Source organism: Leptonychotes weddellii, chromosome 1 (assembly GCF_054177405.1).
Source record: "Leptonychotes weddellii isolate Sample4059 chromosome 1, ASM5417740v2, whole genome shotgun sequence".
Taxonomy (NCBI): Eukaryota; Metazoa; Chordata; class Mammalia; order Carnivora; family Phocidae; genus Leptonychotes; species Leptonychotes weddellii.
Window position 1 is genome coordinate 191625558 of NC_138369.1, and position 27365 is coordinate 191652922.

The window sequence follows — 27365 nt, forward strand, 5'->3', positions numbered from 1 at the left end:
ATAAAAAATAAAAATGCTGTTTTGATGAACAGATGTTTAAATTTAATGCAGTCAAATTTATTAATCTTTTCCTTATGGTTTGTGGTTATTGAGTCTTACTTAAGAAATTCTTTGTTACCCCAAGGTCATAGGATATTCTCATCTTTATAAAAAATTGAATATTTCCTTTTTATATTCTACTTGGAACTTATTTTTGTGTGAGGTATGAGGTAGAGATATAATTTTAGAACTTTTCCAAATGCATAACCAATTGTATCAGTACTTTTTATTGAATAGCATCCTTTCCCCAGTGATCTGCAGTGCTTCCTTCGAAACATACAAAATTTACAAACATGTGGATCTGTTTCTGATTTCTCCATGTAAATAATGATAATTTCATTTCTTCCTTCCTAGGCTTTAAGTCTTTTATTTATTTCTTGTCTTATTTCCGTTGTTTGGACACTAGACAAAGTTGCATAGAATGATAAGGCTATGCTAATACTGTTTTACACTTTAAAGGCAATACTTTTAGAGCCTTAAATATGAAGTTTGCTCTTGTTTTTTGGTAGATTCCTTTTATTAGGTTAAGGATGGTCTCCTCTGCTAATAGTTTGATAAAAGATTTTAAAAACACCATTAATAGATTTTGAATGTTAACAAATGATTTTATTTACCTACTTAGATGATTTTATGTTTTTTCTTTTTTAAATTGAATAGATGGGGCATCTGGGTGGCTCAGTCAGTTAAACGTCTGCCTTTGGCTTAGGTCATGATCCCGGGGTCCTGGGATTGCCCCGCATGGGGCTCCCTACTCAGCGGGAGAGCCTGCTTCTCCCTCTCCCTCTGCCTGCTGCTCCCCCTGCTGGTGCTCTCTCTCTGTCAAATAAATAAATAAAATCTTTATAAAATAAGAGAAAAAGAAAAAAAATAGTGACTGAGATGAAGTATTTTAATCTTTTAATTTTAAGCCATCATTGATTTCTTGGGATAAACGTTACTTTGTCATGACAGACTATTTTAAAAATTATTATTGGATCCAATATGGTAATATTTGATTTACAGTTTTGGCATATATTTTCGTGAGAAGTATTGACCAATATTAATCTTTTCTTGTATTGCCCTTATTCAGATTTGGTATCATGGTGATGCTTCATCTTCCCTGTAATAGTTTCTGAAAGGGAAGGATTTTTGTTCCTTGGAAGTTTGGCAAAATTGATTCTTAAATATTCTGGATCTGGACCCTTTTAGAATATGGAGATTCTTACACCAGCAGTTACCGCTTTAGAAGGGTTGCAGTACCATTCTTCTCACATTTTGTTGGCCAGGAGGAGTCTTTCTGGCCATACTTAGTTTCCAATGGAGCAGGGAGGTTGAGTCTTCCATGTCCCAGAAGCTCAGGACAAATATTAGTAACATTTACCAAACTATGGAGGTTAATTGATGTCAGTACTGCACAGTTAGCCAAAACTCAAACCGTGTTCCTCTCTAGGTCTTTTTTGAAGTTTTACAAGTGTGCAAGGTCTAGGTAGGTTGGTCATCAGGGGACTGACTAGAATATGAAACTACCAATATGTTGGTTTATATTTGTTGTGAACAAACCATCCTACTTACTCTCTTCAGAACCCACCTTGGGAATTCTGTCTCTCTAGCTCTCCTTATTCTAGCCTCCCTTTCTTATTCCTTTCCAGGGATCTAAGTCTTAACTATCCTTTAGTGCTGGCACAGTTTCCACATCCCTGCTTAAATTCTCTTTGTTAACTCTGACTCATGGTGAACTCTCCCTTCACTTCTTACAGCACCATTCTGCTCCAGCTGTGTAGAGAGAGCAGGGTTCAGTTTTGTTTATGGGTAGTCAGTTGATGAGAAGAGCCTTCAGATGCAAGCACATGTTTCCCTCCTTTGCCTGGGCTCTGCCCTGGGAGACTAGGTATAGTGGACAGACTGTATGACTGTATGACGATGGCCCCACCATGATCCCCATGATTCATGCCTTTGTATAATCTTTTCCTATTGAAGTAGGACTTGCTTCTAACCAATAGAATATGGAAAAGTAATGGAATGTCATTTCCTTGATTATGTTACGTTATATTAAATTCCATTTTGCTAGAAACTCATTTAGAGACTCTCTTTGGTGGCTTGAGTAAGCACCTATGTTGGGGAAGCCCACATGGCAAGAACTTCAGGTGACCTCTAGAAGCTGAGGGTGACCTTCAGGGATAGCCAGTAAGAAGCAGGGGCGCTCCATCCTACAGCAAGGGAAACAACCTCTACCAATAACCCAAGTGAGCTTGGAAGGGAATTCTTCCCCCACTTAAGGCTTCTAATGAGAACATAGCCTGGTCAACGCCATGATTGCAGCCTTGTGAGACCCTGGGCGGGAAACCTAGGTAAGCCTGCTCAGACTCTTAACTCACAGAAACTGCGAGATAATAAATGTAAATTTTAAGTTGCTCAGTTTGTTATACAGCTGTAGAAAACTAATGTATCAGTTCTTTACTGACCTCCCCTTTATCCTTACTAGAAGTAGATTTGGATTGATAAAGGGTATTTGAATCTAGTTGAGATAAACAGTTTTTAAAAATTATTTTTTGAAACTTTTTTTTTTCTATTTTTAAAAGTGATACAAATGTTTTGTGTAGAAAAATTGAAGCAAGCAGGAAGTATAAAGGACAAAACAAACATTCATAATCTTACTACATGACAATAGCCATTGTGTTTTTCTACCTTTATGTGTGGTATGATATGCATATCCTAAGTTGGGATTCATTCCATGGTATTTTATGAACAGCTTTCTTTCTTTGTACTACATAGTGAGAATTTCTTGTGTCATATTATAGTATTTTAAAATATGATTTTAAATGGCTGCATACTATTCCAGTGGATGTCCCAATTGATTGAACATAGCTGGACATTTATGCTGCTTTAAAATATTTATCATAAATAATGCTTTGATCAATAATCAATAACCTATACAAAAATCATTGTTTGTATCACTGATAATTTATGAAGGATAAGTTTCTAAAGGCAGAATTATTAGGTCAGAGCATGTAGATGTTTTTAAACCTTTTGTTACTTAACTACCCAGCTTCCAATGTTTCTTTCTTTTTTTTAAGATTTTATGTATTTACTCTATTTTAGAGAGAGTGCAAGCGGAGGGAGAGAAAAGGGAGAGGGAGAGAATCTCAAGCAGACTCACAGAGCCCAGTGCAGGACTCAGTCTCACAACCCTGAGATCACGACCTGAGCCAAAACCAAGAGTCGGACATTTAACTGACTGAGCCACCCAGGCGCCCCCCAGCTTCCAATGTTTCTAAAAAATGATATAAAGCTCAAACATCTGTTTGTGTAACTTACCAGGTTGGGATAGGACAGAACTATTGATTTTTGAGCATTTTAGGTTCCTGTTTTCTTAACCCTATTTGCAAAGTGCTTTTAAATTATTCATTAAAGTGCAGTATGGATTCTATTTATAGACACATTTGTGTATGAGATCGCTCCCTTAGTGCCTGGTCAAAAATCCTACGAATTGCTCTTATCACATCCCTATCTTTGTAAATCCATTTCTACTCCTATCCACTCTTTCTTTGTTCTCAACCAAATAGAGAAACTGAGACACATTAGGTCTTGTAGCCTTGTGATTACTCAAATTAAATGGCTTTTCTGAGCTACCTCTTGCTCTTTTCTTCTTGCCGTTTATGAACTAGTTGGCTTCATAAGTATGAGAGAGAGATCAGCAGAAAATTATTAATTTAAAAATATTTTTAAAAATATTTTTCCTGATTCATAAATGTTTATTTAGAAAATTTGCAAAATAAAGATTCGTATCAAAAGCAAAATAAAAGTATTTCATTCTGTCACTCACAGATGACCACTGTATAAACATAACGTGTTCATATTAGCTTATTCTTAGAATATATTGATTAAATTTCAGTGACTAATGTTTTGCTTGGGATTTATGCATCCATGTCTCTGAGTGAAATTGGCCCATAATTTTCCTTTTCCGTAGCTGTTTTCTCTCCAATTTGAGATGACTACTTGGTTTATTAATTTGCAGCTTTTCCCCCCTACTAATATGTGTATTTAAGATGATACATTTCCTTATAAAGTAATGCTTCAGTTGTATCATACAGAATTTGATTTGAGGTATTTTCCTTATTGTTTAGTATATACTATACACCAAATTGTGCCCCCCTCAAATTCATATGTTGAAGCCCTGGCCCCCAATATGATGGTATTGGAGATGGAGCTTTTGGGAGATAATTAGGTTTAGATGAGGTCATGAGCGTGATGGGATTAGTACCTTATTAGAAGAGACCAGAGAACTTGCTCTTTTTCTTTCTTGCCATGTGAGGATACAGCAGGAAGACAGCTATCCGCAAGCCAGGAAGAGGCCCCTGACCAGAACTCTCCCATGCTGGCATTCTGATCTCAAACTTCCCAGCCCCCAGAACTGTGAGAAGTAAATGTCCATTGTTTAAGCCCCTCAGTCTATGGTGTTTTGGTACAGCAGCCCAAGGAGACTAAGGCAGTTATATTTTCTAATTTCCAGTATGATTTTTTAAATTTATAGGTCATTTAGAAGAATATTTAAAATTTTCCAAACATATGCATATTTTCTTATTTTTTTCCAGCACAATTGCATTGCCCCCAAATCTTGCTCTTTATGATTTTAATTCTTTGAAATTTGCTGATGTGCCTGATGGCCCAGAATATGGACTATAAGTTTTCTCACACATTCCTGTGTGCTTGAAAAGAATTAGGTTCAATGTTCTATTCATAACATACTATTCACATCTTCTGTTTTCTTAGTATTTTTTTTTGTCTGGTGGTTATATCCATTACTAAGATAATTACCCAATTTCATTATGATTATGGATTTGTCTTATTTCTCTTTGAAGTTCTGTCAATTTTTATGTATATGCTTTGAGTCCCTGCTATTAGGGGCATGCAAATATAAAATTGTTATGTCTTCCTGAAGAACTGAGACTTTAATTTTTTTTTTTTTTTTTTTTTTTTTTTTAATATTTATTTGTCAGAGAGAGAGAGACAGAACACAAGCAGGGGGAGAGGCAGGCAGAGGGAGAAGCAGGCTCCCCGACGAGCAAGGAGCCTGATGTGGGACTCGATCCCAGGACCTGGGATCATGACCTGAGCCGAAGGCAGCCGCTTAACCGACTGAGCCACCCAGGCGTCCCTGAGACTTTAATTATTAACAGTGGTTTTCTTTAACTCTAGTAATGACTCTTTGCCTATGGTATCATATGCCAATGCGAAAATAGCCATAACAGATTGCTTTAGGCTCATATTTGCATGATATCTTTGTTTTTTTATCATTTTACTTTCAAAACTGTTTTCTTAAACTTTAGGTATGTATCTTGCAAAATAATCAAACAATTAGATTGTTTTTCATCCAGTCTGATAATTTTTGTCTTTTAACTAGAACATTCAACTCATTTATGTTGAATATAATTAGCAATCTATTTGAGTTTAAGTCTATACTCTTATTATTTATTTCTCTTGTCCCACATGTTCTGTGTTTATTTTTCTATCTTATTTTAAAACAGTATTATGATTTTTAAAAATCATTTTACTTTTCTACTCTCTTCACTTTTTTGGAGGTTACATTTTATTTTTCTTTCTTTTCATGGTTACCATGAAAAGTAAATAATGTGTTATTAACTTATCCAGATAATGCAGTTATGCTGGAGGACTTTAACTCCATTCACCCTCTCCAGATTTATATGTGCTTATTATCGTGTGTCTTATTATCGTAAGCTCTTTTTAAACTCTATGAAATACTAATATTAACACTGTTGTTCTTTAATGTACCATCAGTGTTCATTTACATTTATTCACAACTTTGTCCATTTTTTGCTTTTCGTTGTTCTCTGACATTTCTGACCTTCATTCTGGGGTCGCTTCCCTTCTGCCTGAAGAGTGAGCCGCCTTTAGAAATTTCTTTATTGCGGATCAGCTGGTAGTAGACACTCCCGGTTTTTTTCTTTCTAAAACTATTTTGATTTCACTTTTATTTAAAAAAATTTTTTAATTTACTTATTTTTTTGTGGGGGGGGGATATAATTTGCATGCTATAAAATTCACCCTTTTAAAGTTTCTGATTTGGGTGCCTGGGTGGCTCAGTTGGTTAAACAACTGCCTTCGGCACATCTGGCTCCCCCTGCTCTGCGGGGATCCTGCTTCTCCCTCTCCCTCTGCTGCTCCTCCTGCTTGTGTGCTCTCACTCTCTCTCTCTGTCAAATAAATAAATAAAATCTTAAAATAACAAAGTTTCCGATTCATTGGATTTTGGTATATTTACAAGGTTGTGCAACCATGAGTGCTACATAATTCCAGAACATTTTCATCACCTTAAAAAGAAACCTCATACCTATTAACAGTAACTCCCCATTCCTCCCTGTCCCAGTCCCTGGCAACCATTAATCTACTTTCTGTCTCTAAGGATTTGCTTATTAGGGACATTTCATATAAATGGAATCATAAATATGTGGCCTTTCATGTCTGGTTTCTTTTACTTAGTATACTATTTTCAAGGTTCATCCATGTTCTATTGTGTGTCAGTACTTCATTTTTATGGCTAAATGGTATCACATTGTATGGATATATCACATTTTAGTTCTCCATTCATCAGTAGGTAGACATTTGGGTTGTTTCTACTTTTTTGGCTGTTAGGAATAATGTGCTATGAAAAGTCACGTGTAAGTTTTTGTATACATACATATTTTCAGTTCCTTTGTGTATATACTTAGGAGTGGAATTGCTGGGTCATATAGTAATTGTATGTTTAGCTTTTTGAGTAACTGCCAGGCTGTTTTCCAAAGATGTTGCACCTTTTTATATTCTCACCAGCGGTGTATGAGGGTCCCAATTTCTTCATACCTTCACCAACACTTGTCATTTTCCAGTTTTTTGATTATAGCCATCCTAGTGGGTGTGAAGTGGTATCTCATTGTGGTATTGATTAGAATTTCCTTAATAACTGATGCTGTTGGTAACCTTTTTGTGTGCTTACTGGCTGTTTGCATGTCTTCTTTGGAGAAGTGTCTATTCAAACCTTTTGAATCCATTTTTTTATTGGATTGTTTGTCTTATTGTTGAATTGTAAGTTTTGAAATTGGGAAGTGTGAGTTCTCCAACTTTGTTCTTCTGTTTTAGCTATTCCTAGTTCCTTGCATTTCCGTATGATTTTTAGGATTAGCTTGTCAATTTCTGCATGAAAGGCAGCTAGAATTTTTATAGGGATTGCACTGAATGTGTAGATCAATTTGAGAGTATTGCCATCTTAACAATATAAGTCTTCCAGTCCATGAGTATGGAATTTATTAGCTATAATAGTTTTTTAGTGGATTCCTGAGGAGTTTATATATATGAGATTATATAATAATGCATATATAGACAATTTTACTTCTTCCTTTCTAATCTGGATGCCTTTTATTTCTGTTTCCTTTATAATTGCATTGGTTATAGTACAGTGTTGCATTGTTCTGGCAAGGGTGAACATCTTAATCTTGTTCCTGATCTTAGGGGGAGAGCTTTCAGTATTTCACCATTCAGTATGTTGTCAGCTGTGGGCTTTTGAGATGTCCTTTGTTAGTTTGGGAGGTTCCCTTCTATTTTTATTCTGTTAAGTGTTTTTGTCATAAAAGAGTGGTATTGTTGTCAGATGCTTTTTCTGCATCTAAGATGATCATACTTTTTTTGTCCTTCATTTTCTTAATTTTGTGCATTATACCAATTGATATGTGTATGTTGAACCAACCTTGCATTTCTTGGATAAATCCCAGTTGGTCATGGTGGATAATCCTTTTTATATATTGCTGGATTCAGTTTGTTAGTATTTTGTTGAGGATTCTTACATTTGAATTTTTTTTTTTTTAAAGATTTTATTTATTTATTTGACAGAGATAGAGAGAGAGAGCGCAAGTAGGCAGAGAGGCAGGCAGAGGGAGAGGGAGAAGCAAGCTTCCCGCGGAGCAGGGAGCCCGATGCGGGGCTCGATCCCAGGACCCCGGGATCATGACCTGAGCCGAAGGCAGCCACTCAACCAACTGAGCCACCCAGGCGCCCCTACATTTGAATTTTTTAAAGAAGTTTTTACTTCAATTCTGGTTACCTTACATACAGTATAATATTAGTTTCAGGTGTACTGTGTGGCAGTTCAATACTTCCGTACCTCACCTGGTAGTCACCACCACAAGTGCACTCCTAATCTCCATCACCCACCCACCTCCCCTCTGGTCACCATCAATTTGTTCTCTATAGTTAAGAGTCTGTTTCTTGGTTTACCTCTCTCTTTTTTTGTCCCTTTGCTTGTTTGTTTTGTTTCTTAAATTCCATATGAGTGAAGTCATATGGTATTTGTTTTTCTCTGACTTATTTTGCTTAGTATTATACTCTTTAGCTCCATCTGTGTCATTGCAAATGTCAAGATTTCATTCTTTTTTATGGCTGAGTAATATTCCATTGTATATATATATCACATCTTCTTTATGCATCATCAGTCAGTGGCCACGTGAGCAGTTTCCATAATTTGTCTGTTGTAGTTAATGCTGCTGTAGACATTGGTGTGCATCTACCCCTTTGAATTAGTATTTTTTTATTCTTTGGGTAAATACCTAGTAGTGCTATTGCTGGATCATAGGGTAGTTCTATTTTTAACTTTTTGAGGAACTTCCATCATACTGTGTTTTCCACAGTGGGTGCACGTTTGCATTCTCATCAACAGTGCAGCAGGGTTCCCCTTTCTCCACATCTTGCCAACACCTGTTTCTTGTGTTGTTGACTTTACGCATTCTGACAGGTGTGAGGTGATATCTCATTGTAGTTTTGATTTGCATTTTCCTTATGATGAGTGGTGTTGATCATTTTTTGATGTGTCTGTCGGCCGTCTGTATGTCTTCTTTACCCAAAGCAGTTTACACATTTAATGCAATCCCTATAAAAATACCAACAGCATTTTTACAGAGCTAGAACAAACAATCCTAAAATTTGTATAGAACCCACAGAAGAACAGACACTTCTCCAAAGAAGACATACGAATGGCTAACAGACAAATGAAAAAATGTTCATCATCATTAGCCATCAGAGAAATTCAAATCAAAACCACATTGAGATACCACCTTACACCAGTTAAAATGGCAAAAATTAACAAGGCAGGAAACAACAAATGTTGGAGAGGATGTGGAGGAAGGGGAACTCTCTTACACTGTTGGTGGGAATGCAAGTTGGTACAGCCACTTTGGAAAACAGTGTGGAGGTTCCTCAAAAAGTTAAAAATAAAGCTACCCTATGACCCAGCAATTGTATTACTGGGTATTTACCCCAAAGATACAGAGGTAGTGAAAAGAAGGGGCACACGCACCCCAATGTTCATAGCAGCAAGTCCACAATAGCCAAACTGTGGAAGGAGCCAAGATGCCCTTCAACAGATGAATGGATAAAGATGTGGTTCATATGTACAATGGAATATTAATCAGCCATCAGAAAGGATGAATACCCACAATTTGCATTGACATAGATGGAAGTGGAGGGGATTATCCTAAGTGAAATAAGTCAAACAGAGAAAGACAATTATCATATGGTTTCACTCATATGTGGAACATAAGGAATAGCATGGAGGACATTAGGAGAAGGAAGGGAAAAATGAAAGGGGGGAAATCAGAGGGGGAGATGAACCATGAAAGACTATGCACTCCGGGAAACAAACTGAGGGTTTCAGAGGGGAGGGCAGTGGGGGGATAGGTTAGCCTGGTGATGGGTATTAAGGAGGGCACATATTGCAATGAGCACTGGGTGTTATATGCAAATAATGAACCATGGAACACTACATCAAGAAAAAAAAAATGAAGGCCTATGGTGAGTCATCACCACAGATGATTTTAATTCCTTATGGGAAAGCTTGTTAAGGAGTTTTACTAGGTGAATTTTTGAAAATTTATTCTTATTATGAGTCTGATAAATACCAAATTAGTTTTTATCAACAAATAAAAAAAAATGTAAAACAAAACAAAACAAAAACCCCAACCACAGAAGACCCTGAATAGCCAAAGCAATCTTGAAAAAGCAAAGCAAAGCTGGAGGCATCACAATTTCATACTTCAAGTTATATTACAAAGCTGTACTAATCAAAACAGTATGGTACTGACACAAAAATAGACATGTACATAGATCAGTGGAACAGAATAGAAAACCCAGAAACAAACCCACAATTATATGGTCAATTAATCTTTGACAAAGCAGGAAAGAATATCCAATGGGAAAAAGTTTCTTAAACAAGTGGTGTTGGGAAAACTGGACAGCAACAGGCAAAAGAATGAAACTGGACCACTTTCTTGCACTAAACACAAAAATAAATTTAAGATGGGTTAAAGATCTAAATGTGAGACCTGAAACCATAAAAATCCTGGAAAAGAGCACAAGTAGTAATGTCTCTTACGTCAGCTGTGGCAGCTTCTTTCTAGGTATGTCTCTTAAGGCAAGGGAAACAAAAGCAAAAATAAACTATTGGGACTACAACAAAATAAAAAGTTTCTGCACAATGAAGGAAACAGTCAATAAAACTGAAAAGCAACCTATGGAATGGGAGAAGATATTTGCAAATGATATATCTGATAAAGGGTTAGTATCCAAAATATGTGAAGAACTTATAAAACTCAACACCCCAAAATTAAATAATCTAATTAAAAAATGGGCAGAAGACATGAATAGACATTTTTCCAAAGAAGGCATTTGTATTCTTAAGGCATATTGGTCTATGTTTTGTTTTGTTTTGTTTTTTTCTCTTGTGATTTCTGTGGTTTTGATATCAGGGTAATAATGGCCTTATAGAATGAATTGAGAAATGTTCTTTTCTATTTTTTGGAAGAGTCTTTGAGGGATTGGGGTTAATTCTTCTTAAATGTTTGGTAGAATTCAGTATTGGAACCATCTGGTCCTGCACTTTTCTTTATGGGAAGTTTCCAGTTACTAACTCAACATCTTTGCTTGTTTAGGTCTATTCAGATTTTCTGTTTCTTGTTGAATCAGTTTTGATGGTTTGTGTCTTTCTAGGAATTTGTCCACTTTACCTGGGTTATCTAATTTGATAGCAAATAATTATTCATAATATTTCTCTGTAATCCATTTTTATTTCTGTAAGGTTGGTAGTTTCATTTCTGATTTTTACTATTTTAAGTCTTCTCTTTCTTTTCCTTAGTTCAGATAAAGATTTGTCAGTTTCATCGATCTTTTTGAAGAATCATCTTTTGGTTTCATTATTTTTTCTCCATTGCTTTGTATTTTCTATTTCATTTCTTTTTGTTCTAATCTTTGTTTTTTCCTTTCTTCTGTTTGCTTTGGGTTTAGTTTGCTCTTTCTAATTCCTTAAGGTGGAAGGTTAAGTTATTGATTTGAGATAATTCTTCCTCTTTAACATAGGTGTTCATGGCTATACATTCCTCTAATCATTGCTTTTACTGCCTCTCATAAGTTTTGAATATGTTGTGTTTTAATTTTCAGTCAACTCAATGTATTTCCCATTTCCCTTGTGATTTCTTCTTTGATTCCTTGCTTATTTAGAAGTATGTTCTTTAATTTCCACAACTTTGTGAATTTCTTAAGTTTCTACTATTGGCTCCTAATTTCTTTTCCTTGCTGTCAGACAACATACTTATATAGATTTCAATTCTTTTAAATTTTGATGTGATTAAACATCTGATCTGTCCTAAATAATGTTCCATGTGTAGTTTAAAATAATGTATTTTCTGTTTTTTTAATGGAGTGCCCTATAGATACCTGTTAGATCTAATTTTTTTATAGTGCTGTGAAAATCTTCTCTTTCCTTGCTAATCTTCTGTCTTCTTGTTCCATCCTGTATTGAACATGGGATATTGAAATCTCCAGCCATTATTGTGAATTGTATAATTCTCCTTCAGTTTCTATTAATTTTTTGTTGCATACATTCTGGGGCTCAGTTTTTAGATACATATGTGTATAATTGTTATACTTCTTGATGAATCGACCCTTTTGTCATTATAAAATGTCCTTTGTCTCTAGTAACAATTTTTGTCTTAAAGACCATTTTGTCTGTTGTTAGTATAGTCACCCCATCTCTCTTTTGGTTATTGTTTAGATGGTATATATGTTTTCATCCTTTCGCTTTTTCTCTTTATTTTTTTTATTATTATTTTTTTTAATGTTTTATTTATTTATTCATGAGAGTCAGAGAGAGAGAGAGAGAGAGGCAGAGGCAGAGGGAGAAGCAGGCTCCCCGCCTAGCAGGGAGCCCGATGCGGGACTCGATCCCAGGACCCCGGGATCATGACCTGAGCCGAAGGCAGACGCTTAACCATCTGAGCCACCCAGGCGCCCCTCATCCTTTCGCTTTTAACTTGTTAGTGTCTTTGAATTTAAGAGTGTCTCTTGTATACTGCCTATGTATAAATGGATCACGTTTTTGTTTTTGTTTTAAGCAGCATAATAGCCAAAGTATGGGAAACATCTCAAGTGTCCACTGAGTGATGAATAGATAAAGAAGATGTGATATATATACACAATGGAATATTACTCAGCCATAAAGAAGAATGACATTGGGCCACCTGGGTGGCTCAGTCGTTTAAGCTTCTGCCTTTGGCTCAGGTCATGGTCTCAGGATCCTGGGATAGAGCCCCGCATTGGGCTCCCTGCTCAGTGGGGAGCCTGCTTCTCCCTCTGCCACTCCCCCTGCTTGCGCTCTCTCTCTGTCAAATAAATAAATAAAATCTAAAAAAAAAAAAAGAAACAATTAAAAAAAAATAATGACATCTGGCATTTGCAACAATATGGATGGAGTTAGAGAGTATTATGCTAATGAAATAAGTCAGTCAGGAAAGACAAATACTATACAATTTCACACATATGTGGAATTTAATAAACAAAACAAATGAGCAAACCAAGAAACGGACTCTTAACTATAGAGAATAAACTGATGGTGACCAGAGGGGAGAGGGGTCGGGGGATGGGAGAAATAGGTGACGGAGATTAAGGAGGGTACTTGTAATGAATTCCGGGTGTTGTAAGGAAGTGTTGAATCACTACATTGTACACCTGAAACTAATATTATACTATATGTTGACTAACTGGAATTCAAATAAAAACTTAAAAAAAACCATCAACACAATTTCTGCCTTTAAGTTGGAATGTTTAATCCATTTACATTTAATGCAATTCTGATAAGGTAGGATTTATTCCTGCTATTTTGCTATTTTTTTTTCTATATGTCATGTCTCTTGTTTTCTGTCCTTCATTACTACTTTTTGTATTAAATAGATAATTTTTAGTGTGCACTTTTAATTTGTTATTTATTTTGCTATTTTTTGTTAGTTATTTTCTTTGGGGTTACATGGGGCTTCTTAGTATTAACAACTTGTAACAATTTAGTTTGGATTTATACTGATTTAATATCAGTGGTACATCAAAACTTTGCTTCTGTATATCTCCATTCCTCCCCCACTTTGTGCTGTATTTGTGTTGTCATACAAAGTACATCTTTATACATTCTGTGCACATCAACACAGATTTATAATTATTACCCTGTGTAGTTTTCTTTTGTTTAAGATAGGAGAAAACTTATAAATATTATGTTTACGCTGTCTTTTCTACTTACTTCTGTATTTACCTTTACTGGTGTTCTTTATTTCTTCACCTGGATTTGAGGTACTGTCTAGGATCCTGTCATGTTAGCCTGGAGTCCATTTAGTATTTCCTATAGGGCAGGTTTTCTAGAAACTTATTCTGTCAGTTTTTGTTGTCTGAAGATGTCTTAATTTCTCCTTTGCTTTTGAAGGGTAATTTTGCTGGATGTAGAATTCTTGTTTGACAGTCTTTGTCTTTTATAATTTTGAATATGTCATCCCACAACCTTCTAGTTGCCACAGTTTCTGATGAGAAATCAGCTATTACTTTTATTGAGGATTTCTTTCAAATGATGAGCTGCTTTTCTTGCTGCTGTCAAGATTCTCTCTTTGTCTATGTGTGCGAATAGCTTGATTATGATGTGTCTAGGTATGGTCATCTTGGAGTTTATTCTTAGAGTTCATTGAGTTTCTTGGATGTGTAATGTTGTTGTTGTTGTTTTTCCCCCAAATCTGGGAAGTTTTTTTAGCTATTATCTCTTCAAATATATCCCCTTCTCTCTCTTTTCTCCTTCTGAAAGTTATACCCCTTTCTCTCTTTTTTCTCCTTCTGAAACTTTTGTTATACATATATTAATATGCTTAATGGTGTCCCACAGGTCTCTGAGGCTCTGTTCTTTTCTCCTTTTTGTAAGGAAGACTTTATTCACTTTATACAATGGGCTGTATTATAGGGGAGAGAGATTGGGCTCAATACCTGCTCTGTTCATTTTTCTTCTTACTTCTTACTTTCTGTTCCTTAGACTGGAAAATTTCAGTTGACCTATCTTCAAGTTCTCCAGTTTGTTCTTGACTGCTCAAATATGCTGTTTAATATTTCCAGTGAATTTGTCATTTCAGTCACTATACTTTTTAGTTTGGAATTTGTATTTAGCTCCTTTTTATATTCTGTCTCTTTATTAGTAGTCTCTACTTGATGAGACACCATTGTCATACTTAATCTTTTAGATGTGGTTTCCTTTAGTTCTTTGAACATATTTAAAATAGGTTATATATAGTCTTTCTCTTGTAAGTCCAACGTCAGGGCTTCCTTAGGGACAGTTTCTATTGATTGCTTTTTCCCTGTGTATGGGCCATATTGCCTCTCTCTTTCTCTGTCTCTCTGTCTCTGTCTGTCTCTCTCTGTCTTGTGTGTCTCATAATGATTTGTCAAAAACTAAACATTTTAAATAATACATGTGACAACTCTGAAAATTTGGTTCTCCTTTCTCCCCTGGGATTTTTGGTGCCTCTGCTTGTTGTAGTAGTTTTTGTTATTTTGTTTAGTGACTTTCTTGAACTAACTCTGCAAAGTCTGTATTCTGTGACATGTATTTCCACTCATTTGTGATCAGCTAAGGATTGGACAGAGATTTCCTTAAATGCCAGGAATCAGTAAGTCTCCTAGACTTTTCCGAGGAGCTCTGTGTGTATATTGGGGTATGCTTCAACATTTAATCAGGCACTTTACAGCTCTGCCTGAGTCTTTTACTTCTCACTTGTACAGAGCCTCAAAGTCAGCCCAGTGTGTGTGCTTATAGTTGTCTCAGGTCTTTCCTGGGCATTCTTATAACCTTGAGTACGTGCACAGCTCTACATATACATGTGACCTTCTACATTTCCAGGAATATGTTGGAGTTCTTCAAATTTCCTATAGACATTTCATTTTCCAGCTTTTTCTATTAAGCTCTGGGTTTATGTATTATGTGCCCCACCTGTTGTCTACTGTCTCAGGTAGTTATAAAATGAAACAATTGATTCTAATTGTTTTAACATACACTACTGAGGAAAATGCTTTTCACACTGGTCTTACTCTGATTCAGGTCAATAAAGACATCCTTGCAAGTGGAACTTAATAGCCATGTCAAATAATGACAGTTCTCTGGGAATAAGGCTTTGAAAGAGTTCTAATGCTGTTCTGGCCCTCTCTGTGACTGCCAGACTGCTGGTTTTCACTATCATTGCAAGCTGTTGGTTTTTAAGACAACTATAGAACTGAGGTGGCATTGGGGGAAAATGAGAATAGGGAAAGTTCAAACACTATAAATGTGCTGTTCTTATGGAGATTCAACCGTTTTCCTTTAACAAATGCTCCCCAGATTGCTGTAAGCCTTTGGTTAAATTCCCAGATTTCTGACAAAGTTGAATCTGACAATTTTTGCCTTTTTTTTTCATTGCTTTTATGGAAGAGGGGAATTTTGGAGGTCCTTACTTTGCTGTTTTCACTGACATCACCTCTCACCTTTATTCTTAAAAGACTAATTCCTGTATATTGAATTTCCTGTTGGCATTATTTTCTTTCAGCATGTTGGAGTTATCTTTCCACAGTGTCTAGCTTTTGTTCTTTCTGTTCAGATGTCAGTAGTCATTATAACTGCTGTGCCTCTGGAGGTAAGGTGTGCATTTCCTATTGCTTCTTTAGGATTTTCTTACAGACCTTAAGTTTCTGTAGTTTCACTGAGTTCCATATATCCCTACCTATGGTATGTTGGCTTCTTGTATCTGTGGTATGAGGTCTTTCATAAGTCTAGAAAATTCACTGTCATTATCTTCAGATAATTGTTTCTGCTCATCTTCTCTATTCTTTCCTGCTAGGACTCTAATGAAATGTTTATTAGATTTTTCATGATATATTCTCATGCCCTCTCTTTTGTGTTTCCCAGATTTTGATCTCTCCATGCTTTAGTTTGAGTATTTTCTTCTGACCTAGTTTCCAGTTCATCAGTTCTCCCTTCAGTAGCACCTACTCTGCTTAAAAACCCATTCGGGATTTTTTTACTTTTTAGTTCTAGATTTTCCTTAACAAATTTAGAACTATGTTACTTTTTATAGCTTCTTAGCTCTGATTTATGTTTTTGGCCATAGTAAGTGTCATTTTTTTGCTTATTTGTTGTTTTTTCCAATTTTTTAATTGTAGTAAAATACGTATAACAAAATTTAACATCTTAACCATTTTTAAGTGTACAGTTTAGTGGCAATGGTATTACATATATTCCTAATGTTGTGCAACCATCACCACCATCTATCTCCATAGCTCTTTTCTTCTTGTTAAACTCAAATTCTCTTCCTATTAAAGACTAACTCCCCATTCTCTCCTCACCCTTGGCACCCACCGTTCTACTTTCTGCCCCTGTGATTTTGACTGAGTACCTCATATAAGTGGAATCATATAATATTTGTCTTTTTGTGACTGGCTTATTTCATTTAGTATAATGTCATCAAGGTTCATACATGTCATAACATGTGTTAGAATTTCTTCCCTTTTTAATTCTGAATAATATTCCATTTATGTGTATACCACAATTTTCTTATTCATTCATCTGTCAGTGGACACTTGGGTTGCTTCCATGCCTTAGCCATTTTGAAATAATGCTGTTATAAACATGGGTGTACAAATATCTCTTTGAGACCCTGTTTTTAAATCTTTTGAGGTACAACCAGAAGCAGAATTGCTGGATGATATGGTAATCCTATGTTTAATTTTTTGAGGAACCACCATGGTGTTGTCTATGGTGGTGGCACCATTTTACTTATCCATCGACAGTGCACAAGGAACCAAGTTTCTCTACACCCTCGTCAGCACTTGCTAATTTCTGTTTCTTTGATACTAGCCATCCTAATGGGTATGAAGTGATATTCATTATCGTTTGGATTAGCATTTCCTTTATGATTAGTAATGTTGAGCATCTCTGTATGTACTTATTGTCCATTGATATATTTTCTTGAGAGAAATGTCTATTCATGTCTTTTGCCCATTTTTAAAGGGGTTGTTTGTTTTTGTGTTATTGCAGGTGCAGTTTTTTTTTTTTTATTCTTATATTATCCCCATACATTGCGTCATTAGTTTTAGATGTAGTGTTCCATGATTCATTGTTTGTGCATAACACCCAGTGCTCCATGCAGAACGTGCCCTCCTCAATACCCATCACCAGGCTAACCCATCCTCCCACCCCCCTCCCCTCTAGAACCCTCAGTTTGTTTTTCAGAGTCCATCGTCTCTCATGGTTCATCGCAGGTGTAGTTTTTTTTAATAGTCTATATTAGGTAATTCTAACTTCTCATGTTTTTGTGGATCTGTTTTTTTCTTTTTTTCTTTTTTCTGTGATTTCTTTTGTTTCTTACTTGTGGTGTCTTATTTCTTTGCGTGTGCTAGACATTGTATTTGCAGAGTTATTTTGAGGGATAATTTGAGACCTAGGATGATTGTATCATTTTTGGAGAGCTTTTAACTTGTTACCTCTAGGATTCTTCAGTCTTAAAGGAGCCATCTTAATTCTAAGGCCAACCTTAGATCAGTCTGTGGTTCTTGGGAGGGCTGGTTTGCTTTTCAGGACATCTTACCATTAGGGTTTAGACCTTTATGGTTCTAACACAAGTTGAGGGCTGGTTTCTGAGAGTTCAATTCATGCTTTTACTCTGTGCCTCCAGCCCCCAATTTCTGGATTATTAAGGGTAATTTCAGCATCTCCCAAATGTTGGGACTTTGCACAGAAAATTGATTTCTCTTTAAAGTAACAGCCCACTGTGGATGTTCCTCATCAGTGATCAGCTTTCCTCTGCATGATGATTTGGGTCTGGCTCCATATAGTTCTGGTTCTGCCATCCGCTAGGTTGGTAGCATCCTCTAGGGCCTGAACTTTTGTCCAGCTGGCAGATGGGGAGTACAGCGTGGAGGAGACACACATAGTTCTTACCCATGTTGGCCTGGACATGACATGTATCATAACTGTGTATATTCCACTGGTGAGATCTGGTCACATGGCCCCACCTATATGCAAGTGTGAAATTGGCAATACGTATAGTCAATGGCTGGCAGCTGTTTGGTGGACAGTCATTTTTGTCTCAGTCTTCTCCTTGGCCATGAAAATACCCATGCCCATCCTACTTTTATAACCATTATACACTCTCCCAGGGAGACAGTCAAGTCCAGATGTGACTCATGAGGTTTGGTGACTGAACTAACACACGTATTACCTGCTACTAACACTGTACAGTAGTGGAGCTGAGCTGGGACAAGTGCAATTAAAACAACCTTCCATTTTGAAAGGGAGGGAATAGAAGATAAATTAATCCTTCGTCCAGAGCAAGAGTGACACCCTGTGAGCAAGTATTATGAAAGTGTCTGTCATGGGGCACCTGGGTGGCTCAGTCAGTTAAGCGTCTGCTTTTGGCTCAGGTCGTGATCTCAGGGTCCTAGGAGTGAGCCCCGCGTTGGGCTCCCTGCTCAGCAGGAGCCTGCTTCTCCCTCTCCCTCTGCTCCTCCCTGCAGCTTGTGCTCTCTCTCTCTCGCTGTCTCAAATAAATAAATAAAATCTTAAAAAAAAGAAAGAAAGAAAGTGCCTGTCAGTGACAGGTAATCAAAGGCCACCAGGAACTCACCTTGACCCTATGATGGAGCAGGTTGGGACCACACACCACGGGGAACCATGGGGCTTTGAGGTAAGAGAATGCTAGGAAGAACCTGTTACAGACTTTGGGCTTTGGCTGAGTGATTTGAGGGAAGGGCCAAGAAAGGTCAGTAAGTGGGAGCATTTTATGAGTATCTCAATGAATCTTATCTAGGGAGGTTGGGCTAGAATGAGGATAATGCTGTGATTGGTAAGAAAGCAGCTGTCACTCACACTAGCCAAGAGAGGGCCATGCCTGGTGTTTTTTGGCTTAGATAAGGTTCATGCTTTGTCTGTGTTCTAATGTGATGATGGCAAGGTCTTGTCATGATCCATCTTGGTCCCACTATGTTCTGTGTCAGATTCACTCACTTCTGCTCTGGGAGTGTGGCAGGAAGAACTTCTGGCTGTTGTCCTTCAGGACTCCTTGCCCTGCCCCTGGGAGACTTGTCCTTGTATTTGTCCTCCATGGACACATCTGCTGGGCCTTGGGGAGAATGTCTAACTTGGGGGTTGGAGGCTGCACAGCTATCATAGCTTGCTTTCTGCTTGTGGAAGTTTGGAGACCTGAGGTTTGACAGTCATTGACTTTATTTTAGGTTCATTTTTCTTTGGCAGTACAATTCCCCCCCAAATTCTGTTCTGTGCTTCTGAGAGTTCCATGTGTTAATAACTAGATCCAGAGTTCTGTCCAAGTCTTGATCCTCCAGCCTACTTCATATGTTTGCTTTCTCGTACCTGTGTCTCTTTTTCTAGTTAGGGTTATCTTGAAGGCATGGCTATGGGTGTGAAAGAATCCCTGTAATCTGATCTGTGTTTACAGCTGAGCCCTCTCTTAATTGAGGAGTCTTTGTGGGCCTTTGATTTTCAGAACATTTTCCACCTTTTATCGTACACTTGGGGTGCAGAAAGGGTGGCTTTTCCCACAAAGTGACCCCATGTTTTTGGACTGTCTCTAGATGCTTCCCTGTCTCTCTCAAGTTGGCCAGTTTTTGCCTAAGGTCATCTCTTTCTCCAATGTGACATTATGACATTATGTTACCCATAAAGTGGGTAACAGTCACTCCAACTGCTGGCACCCTCTTTTTTCTTCTCCCTGAGCTTGATCTGCTTTCAGGTGATCATAGGAAACGCTCTGCAATGCATGAAACAGGGCTTCTTCGTTACCAGCTGCCTGACAATGGTTTTTATTATGGTATCACCCCTCTTCCGAGAACCCATTTTGGTCTTAATTCATTTCTGTTGAAATATGTATTTAATGATAGAGAATTTAAAAGAGGAAGATTTCTGATCCAAACTCTTAGTTTGGGAATTACTTGACCCCTTTTCTATTTCTCTGTTTCTCGACCACTTGGAAATGAAGCTGTACACTTTTGGCAGCTTTCTAGGCCGACATCCTCACAAGGGCATAGTGTGGTGGTCCATCTTTCCCGTGTTTCGCTGTATTCATGTTGGAAAATCAAGACTTTTCTAATTTTTTACAAGATGGAAAAATAAGACATTTCAATTTTTTGGGGAATAAGGTGGTATATAAATAAGGTAAATAAAATCAATGAAGAAATTATTTTGAATCCAAGTTGCAATGATGTGGAAGACTCACAAGGGCACCGCTCTTTGCCATGTGGTAGCCGGCATCCTGGGGCCCTCCTCTTGCTCTGAGTCTATTTTTGCTTTGAAAGAAGGGGGATGTGAGGACCTGGCCTATATGTATTTTTCTTGGGGCCATTGTGGAAGTGAAATGAGATGATTGACATGCAGACACATTTAATAGTAAAGCTCTCTAGGTGGATAAGGCATTATTATTTCATTCTGAAGTACTTTGGTGGGATTAATAATTTATGTAGCACACTAAGTTCATCCTTTGAGGCCAAGTGCTCCTAATATAATGCACCTAAGCCAACCTTGAAAACTTACAGCATTGCAGAGAGAAGAGGGTCAGTGAGCATGTTGCTGTTTGATTTTTACAGAGTTGGGTGTTTTTCCAGAGAGTTCTGAGCTCTTCATAATTATCCTTAAGTGATTAAGGAACAGTCCAAACGGGTCATACTTCATAGAGAGTGCAGTTTATGGTTATCTGTAGTATGACACAGGTAATAATCATCTATAATACAATTGATCCTGAACAGCATGGAGGTTAGGGGCACTGACTGACCTCCCTAGCAGTTGAAAATCTGTGTATAACTTTTGACTCCCCCAAAACTTAACTGCTAATAGCTCACTGGTGACTGGAAGCCTGACCAATAACATAGCAGTTGATTTTTTTTACAAGATTTTATTTATTTATTTGTCAGAGAGAGAGAGAGAGAGCACACAAGCAGGGAGAGGGGCAGAGGCAGAAGGAGAAGTAGGCTCCCCGCCGAGCAAGGAGCCCGATGTGGGACTCCATCCCAGGACCCTGGGATCATGACCTGAGCCAAAGGCAGATACTTAACTGACTGAGCCACCCAGGCACCCCAACATAGCAGTTGATTAACACATATTTTGTGTGTTACATGTATTATATACTGCATTCTTACAGTAGGGTAATGTAGAGGAAAAAAATAAGATTAAGAAAATCATAAGGAAAAAGATCATAAGGAAGAGAAAATACGTTTACAATACTATACTGTATTTATAGAGAAAAATTATGTGTAAGTGGACATGCGCAATTCAAACCCATGTTCAAGGAAAGGGTCAATTGTATTTAGTGTCCCAGACAGTTGTTTGAGTTTTCATGGAATTTTAAACATAGGATATGAAAAGAATAGGAGATTTTATAATAGAACTATGTTTCTTACCAATGTCTTTCATAACTCCTTTTGATTAAACTGTTGCTGCATTTTCTAGGCTTTATTACCTCATTAATTACACAGATAATAATGAAGCAGATTGTTTTGCTTATTAAAAAATTGTTAATCTTGAGGTAGCCACACTTCTCTAGGTCCACTTAGGAATCTGAACGTTTCGGTTTAATGGTCTTTTCAAATGTGGGTGTTATCCATGTGGGTTAGCATGGAGGCTGATATTGAGAGAAGGTGTGTAAAGCTGCTTTTCATCTCAAGGCCCAGGAATGAGCATCCATGTGAGCATCTGTGACCTTGTTTTGGCCACCTCCCTTCCCTACATCCTGAAGCTCCCAAACCTGGGCTCCAGCCCCCATATGGCATTCCCCCTTTCCCCTGGCACAGGTGGATCCCCAGGGGCCTCTTGCTCTTGGACACGCCCCACATGGCACCCATCATTTATTTCTCCTCCTCTGGACATATTGTATTTCTGGGCACAGCCTCTCCTAGGCCAACAGTGATGCCCTAGAGTTGGTAGAGTGTCCCTACTGCCTGGTGCTCTGTGCAAGGTCCCAGGAGATTCTCCCATGTTGACAACAGAGCACGGTTGAGGTGAGGCTCTGTGCTTTACTGGATTTTCTGAGGCTAGCCTGGCTCTCAGGCCTCCCTTCCTTTAGGCTCAGAAGTAAGTGTGTGGGAGGAGTGGGATGTGGGGTCCGGTCAGTGGGCAGGCACTGTGGTGCCTCAGAATTCCCCTACCTCCTCTCTGATGCTGGGGCTGAGGTGCTCAGTGGGACCTGTCTGCCCAGTGTCAGATCGGATTCAGGTGGGCGTACCCCCTCAGACAGGCCCCGGCTCTGCACTGTCCCTGCAGCACCCTCTAGACAGAATACCAGTTGGAATGTCCAGCTGTAAGGGAGTCACAGTCCCTGCTGAACAGAGGATTGAATTTCACCCTGAGAGGGCAGGACTCTCTGATGAGTAGGCATGGGGCTCTCGGTTATGAAGCCCCAGAACGGTCAAGCTCAGGGCCAGGTGTGGTAGGTGCATTGCTTTGCCCCTGAAGGCCTGCCTGGGACTCCAGCTCAGGAATGTGTTTTCCATGTAGCTCTGGAGCACTACGGGATGCCCCTGAGATCTCTGTTCTGTGGGCCTTCGAGATGCTTGGAAACCCTTTGAGGGGGTTGGTGAGGTCAGAACTGTTTTCATAAGGGTACTGAGCCATTATTTCCTTTCTCATTGTGTTGACATTTGAGCTGATGACACAAAGCAATAGAGGGTACAACTGCCGGCGCCTGAGTGCCGTCGCGGCGGGGCTGCGAACTCTACTAATAGTCCTGGTGTCCTTACCGCCGCCACTAGCTCTAAAAAGCCAGTGTCATTTAACATTGTCCTTGAGGAAGCAGTAAGAATTATTTTATGAAATCTTGAGCACGTCTTTTTGATATTCTGAGAGACGGAATTGGAAGCTTGCATGAGGCACCTCTACAGATGGAATTGCAGCGATTGTTCTGAGGGGAAGCACCAGTGCGGGTTTTGGATCGGGAGCTGAACTAGCTCCTCTTCTCATGGAGCACTGTTTTTACATTAAGGAATAACTGACAAACTGTGGTTATTCAGACTTGTGCCTTTGGCAGACAGTGTCTGAAAATTGAACTAAGTGAGCCTGTCCCTTCAAAGGAGATAACTGCTTGTATTTGTTGCAACTGATAAAATTTGAGTTTTCAGTCAAAAATTAGAATTTTGGAAAATTTGTATCTGCCATGGTGGCCTTGACAGCTTCCTCATACTTAAAGATGTTTCTGGATGAACTCAGTGGTCAGTATTAACAAATGTGATTTTTTTTGACTTTATATATTTAAACGTGTTAACATTTGGGAGCTCTGCATAACCCAATGGACCAGTATTTTCCAAATGACTAAAACATGTGTTAAAACAATTATGTGTGGGCAAACTATCTGTTCAAGGCACAAGGTTGATAGATAATGGGTTTTAATGTAATACAGTCTTAAAAGTTTATTGATAGAGTTTCAGATTTCTCATTGCAACTAACCTTTAAGAAATGACCACTTGTCAAGTTTTGATGTTCTATCAAAGAAGAATGTCCACAGTAATCTGATAAACTTATAAAATCCTCCTCCTGTTTCCAGCCACATGTCTATATGAGGATAGGTATTCTTTACATACTTTAACCAAAACAATGCATCATAACAGATTGAATGCAGAAACAGATATGAAAATCCAGCTGTCTTCTATTAATCTTGACATTAAAGAGTTCCAGAAATTCTTCTCACTGATTTATTTTTGTTTTGGAAAATAGTTATTTTTATTAAAAAATGTTATTTTTATCATTATGTAATGGCTTTATTATTCATTGTAAATGAATTACTGAATAAATAATTTTGAAATCTCTCTGTGTTAATTTCATGTACTGTAAATATCAAAACAGACAGAACCCACTTAAAAAATAATTTGAGAAAAGGAAAGGGGTCCTGAGTCCAAAAAGTTTGAGAATGACTGGTTAGTGTCATAGGATATTGTGGTGCTTGAGGAGAGATACAGGAGGTTTGGTGAGAACTCAGAATGCTGATGAGATATTTACCTGTCCCCAAACACTGAATAAGGGAGAAGACTGAGTTGTTTTTGTTTTTGTTTTTTTGTTTGTAAGTTGTTTATTTGTTTTTAGGTAAAAGTTAATAGGAAAGTAGGCTCAACAGAAAGACTGACTTTGGAAGGAAATTGTCTGAAGGATTCATTTCAACTTTAATGTTGTAAATAATTTTGGAAATTGACATCAGAGTTGGATTTTCAAGACAAAAACCCTATAGGAGGTTCTGCTCTGTAATAAGAGATTTAACCTGGACCGTTTTGTGAGTCAGCAACATTTATTAAGTACTGATGTTATTAGGGGGTCTGGACCTCTGTGCTAGGTGCTAAGAAGGAGGTCAGAGGTAGTGTACATAGTTTTTCAGATCCTAAGGTTTTTGTTTGTTTGTTTGCTTGTTTGTGTTTTCAGGAATTTATGAGGGAGAGAAGGTTGGTAGGACAAGATCTTAACTGAGATCTGCCTAAGAAGATAGAAGACAGAGGGGACAGGGCAGCTGTGCAGAAGGGCCCTGTGCCAGAGGGAAGGGGGGCTGGCTAAGGAGGAGGGCAGGTTAGATCCTCTGGAAAGAAATGTACCTTCATGGCCTGGTGTCGGGAAGCAGAGCTTTGTTGGCTGGCTCACTCACATTTACTGGGACCAGCGGAGAAACAAAGGTAGAGAAGCCTGCCTCTGAGCACCAGGGAAGTCATTGTGGCTGGGCGAGCTATATATAAAAGGAATTGTCCCTGTGGAAGTGTGGGGACATGGGGCTCATGTATCTGGGGTTGGGGAGAGGGTGCCCTGTGCTCTTCCCTGCTGTCTCAGCACCTCTCCCTGGGTGGGAACTCAGGCTGCTTCCAGGGCTCTTTATGGAAAGAATAGTAAAGCTGCTTCTTATAGGAAGTAGGGAGTAGGGAATTCTGATTAACTGCATATCCTTTTAGTTTCTAGACCATCATTAGAAAAAAATTTAAACCATAAGATTCAGTTTCTGATTTATGGCCTAGAATATGTTAAACATGATTGAATCTTTCTAAAGACAGGAATTTGCAGGGCCTTGGGGTGTCATTGACCATAGCATGTTGGCATGTTAGTGGTTACTGCTCCTCCCAGGTCATCTGGTTTAGATGTCCTGTCTCAGAGCAAAAGTGCCTGCAGGGCAACACTGTCATTGTCGTGAGTGGATCCTGTCCCCCCGCTCTTGGGGGTAGAAATGAAGTCAGGGACCTGGCTTCTTGTCCCCACTATGGCAAGCTGTGTGTGCCTTTGGACTTTCTGAATGCCTGTGTCTCTTTCTGGAAACTGGGTGAGGTGAGGAGGAGGGGTGTGTAGTTGAGATCTCTGCTGGGGTGCAGTGGAGGGAGGGCATACTGAATTTCGGCTTACTGTCTCAATGCCGTCATCAGCCACCCTCCCATCCCACCACACACAGAGTCTCCGAATGAAAGAATAATGCCCTTGTGGACAGTGACGTGGAATTGTTAGTCTTTGGGTCATTTGGGAGAGCCCTGGTCTCTCCTGCCTGGGGACTTATTTTCTGATGCCCTTAGAGTGTGGTTAGGTGATCTCTACCCTCTAATGTCTTTCATTTTCTTGGTGTATGAAGATTTTCCTCTGTTTGTGGGCCATATTTGAGTTGCTACATAAAGCTCAGGGCTGTGGCAGGTGACGTTAATGAGCTAGCTGGTCTTTAAATAGCACAGTTCCTATAAACAGAATCACCTATTTTATAGCCTGATATTGAACAAGATTGCTCACAGAGGATTCTGAATGGCTGGTAGAACATTAGAAAGGCAATAAAATGCTCCTCACCCCGCCCCTGCCGTGAGGCAAGACTGGCTGAGAACACACACACCACATCAGAGGTACTTCCTTTGGGTGGGGCCGGAGTCATTCCTCACGATGCATTAAACTCAGGTTGCATCAGAATGAAGAATGGCCAAGCCAAAATCTTCTCCTTGATTATCGGAAACTTAGTCATTTGTTCTCTGAGTCAGCTTAATGGCGTGTAATGTTCACATCACATTCTTTTGGGGCCAGGCCAAGAACCAGCATGCTTGCCAGCATTTCAGCAATGAGCTAATCAGCCTTTTGGCTCCCACATTCCTGGCCAAGAGCTCCACTGGAATTAATACTGTCACTGCAGCAGACCGGAGTCCTTATAAAGATTATGTTTTCTTTTCCTGTGTCACATGCTGGCCCTTGCTTTCATCAAGTGAGCCCTGAACCTTTGTCCTTCAGAAAGCTTTCCCAGGTGAGGTTCTGAGATGTGATGCTAGGGATTCAACCCAGCAGATCATTTATTGAAAAGCTGGATCCTGATGGCTGCTGAGGATATAAATACGGGTGAGAAATGGCCCCCACCCCCAAGGAGCATGTAATCCATTGTGGGGGTGAACAATATACAAATACATATCTCCTCAGTACCATGAAATGTCAGTTACACCCCATCAGAAGAGAGCAAAGGAAGGATGTGGAGCTTCAGAGTGTTGGGAAGAGAGGGATGGAAGAAGACCTTCCAGAGGATGGCAATTTCAGCCTGATCTTGGAGACCATAGGATGGGGCGGGTGTGGTGTTTCTCCTGATTGGATGGGGTTCCCCCAAATGTGGGGCAACCCAATTGGGTGGAAGCCAGCCCCGTGGGCATTGAAAGAATTGACCTGAGGCAGAACAAAGGAGATATGTGCTATGGTGAGTGCTGTGAATTATGTAAGACTGATGAATCATAGACCTGTACCCCCGAAATAAATAATACATTGTATGTTAATAAAACAAAACAACAAACAGAAAAAAAAGTTTACTGAATACCCCGCAAGGCCCCAGTGTGCAGGACACCAAAGCAGACTGTCTGCTGTGGGGCAGTGGGTGGGGCTGTATTTAAAGGGGGAAAGTGAGGAGGTATGGGAACGTAGGGAATTTTCCCTTTCTTGGTAACTGCCTGGTTGTAAGTGGCCCATTGGTTAGTTAGGGCCTATGGATATTTTGAGGTGGGTCACCTGATGG

General features: G+C 38.7%; 1 protein-coding gene across 3 annotated transcripts in view; it reads left to right on the forward strand.

Annotated features, from left to right (window-relative positions):
• PCBP3 (poly(rC) binding protein 3) overlaps positions 1-27365 on the forward strand; it is a 241354-nt gene that overhangs the window by 4994 nt on the left and 208995 nt on the right. The gene's annotated exons all lie outside the window — the stretch shown is intronic.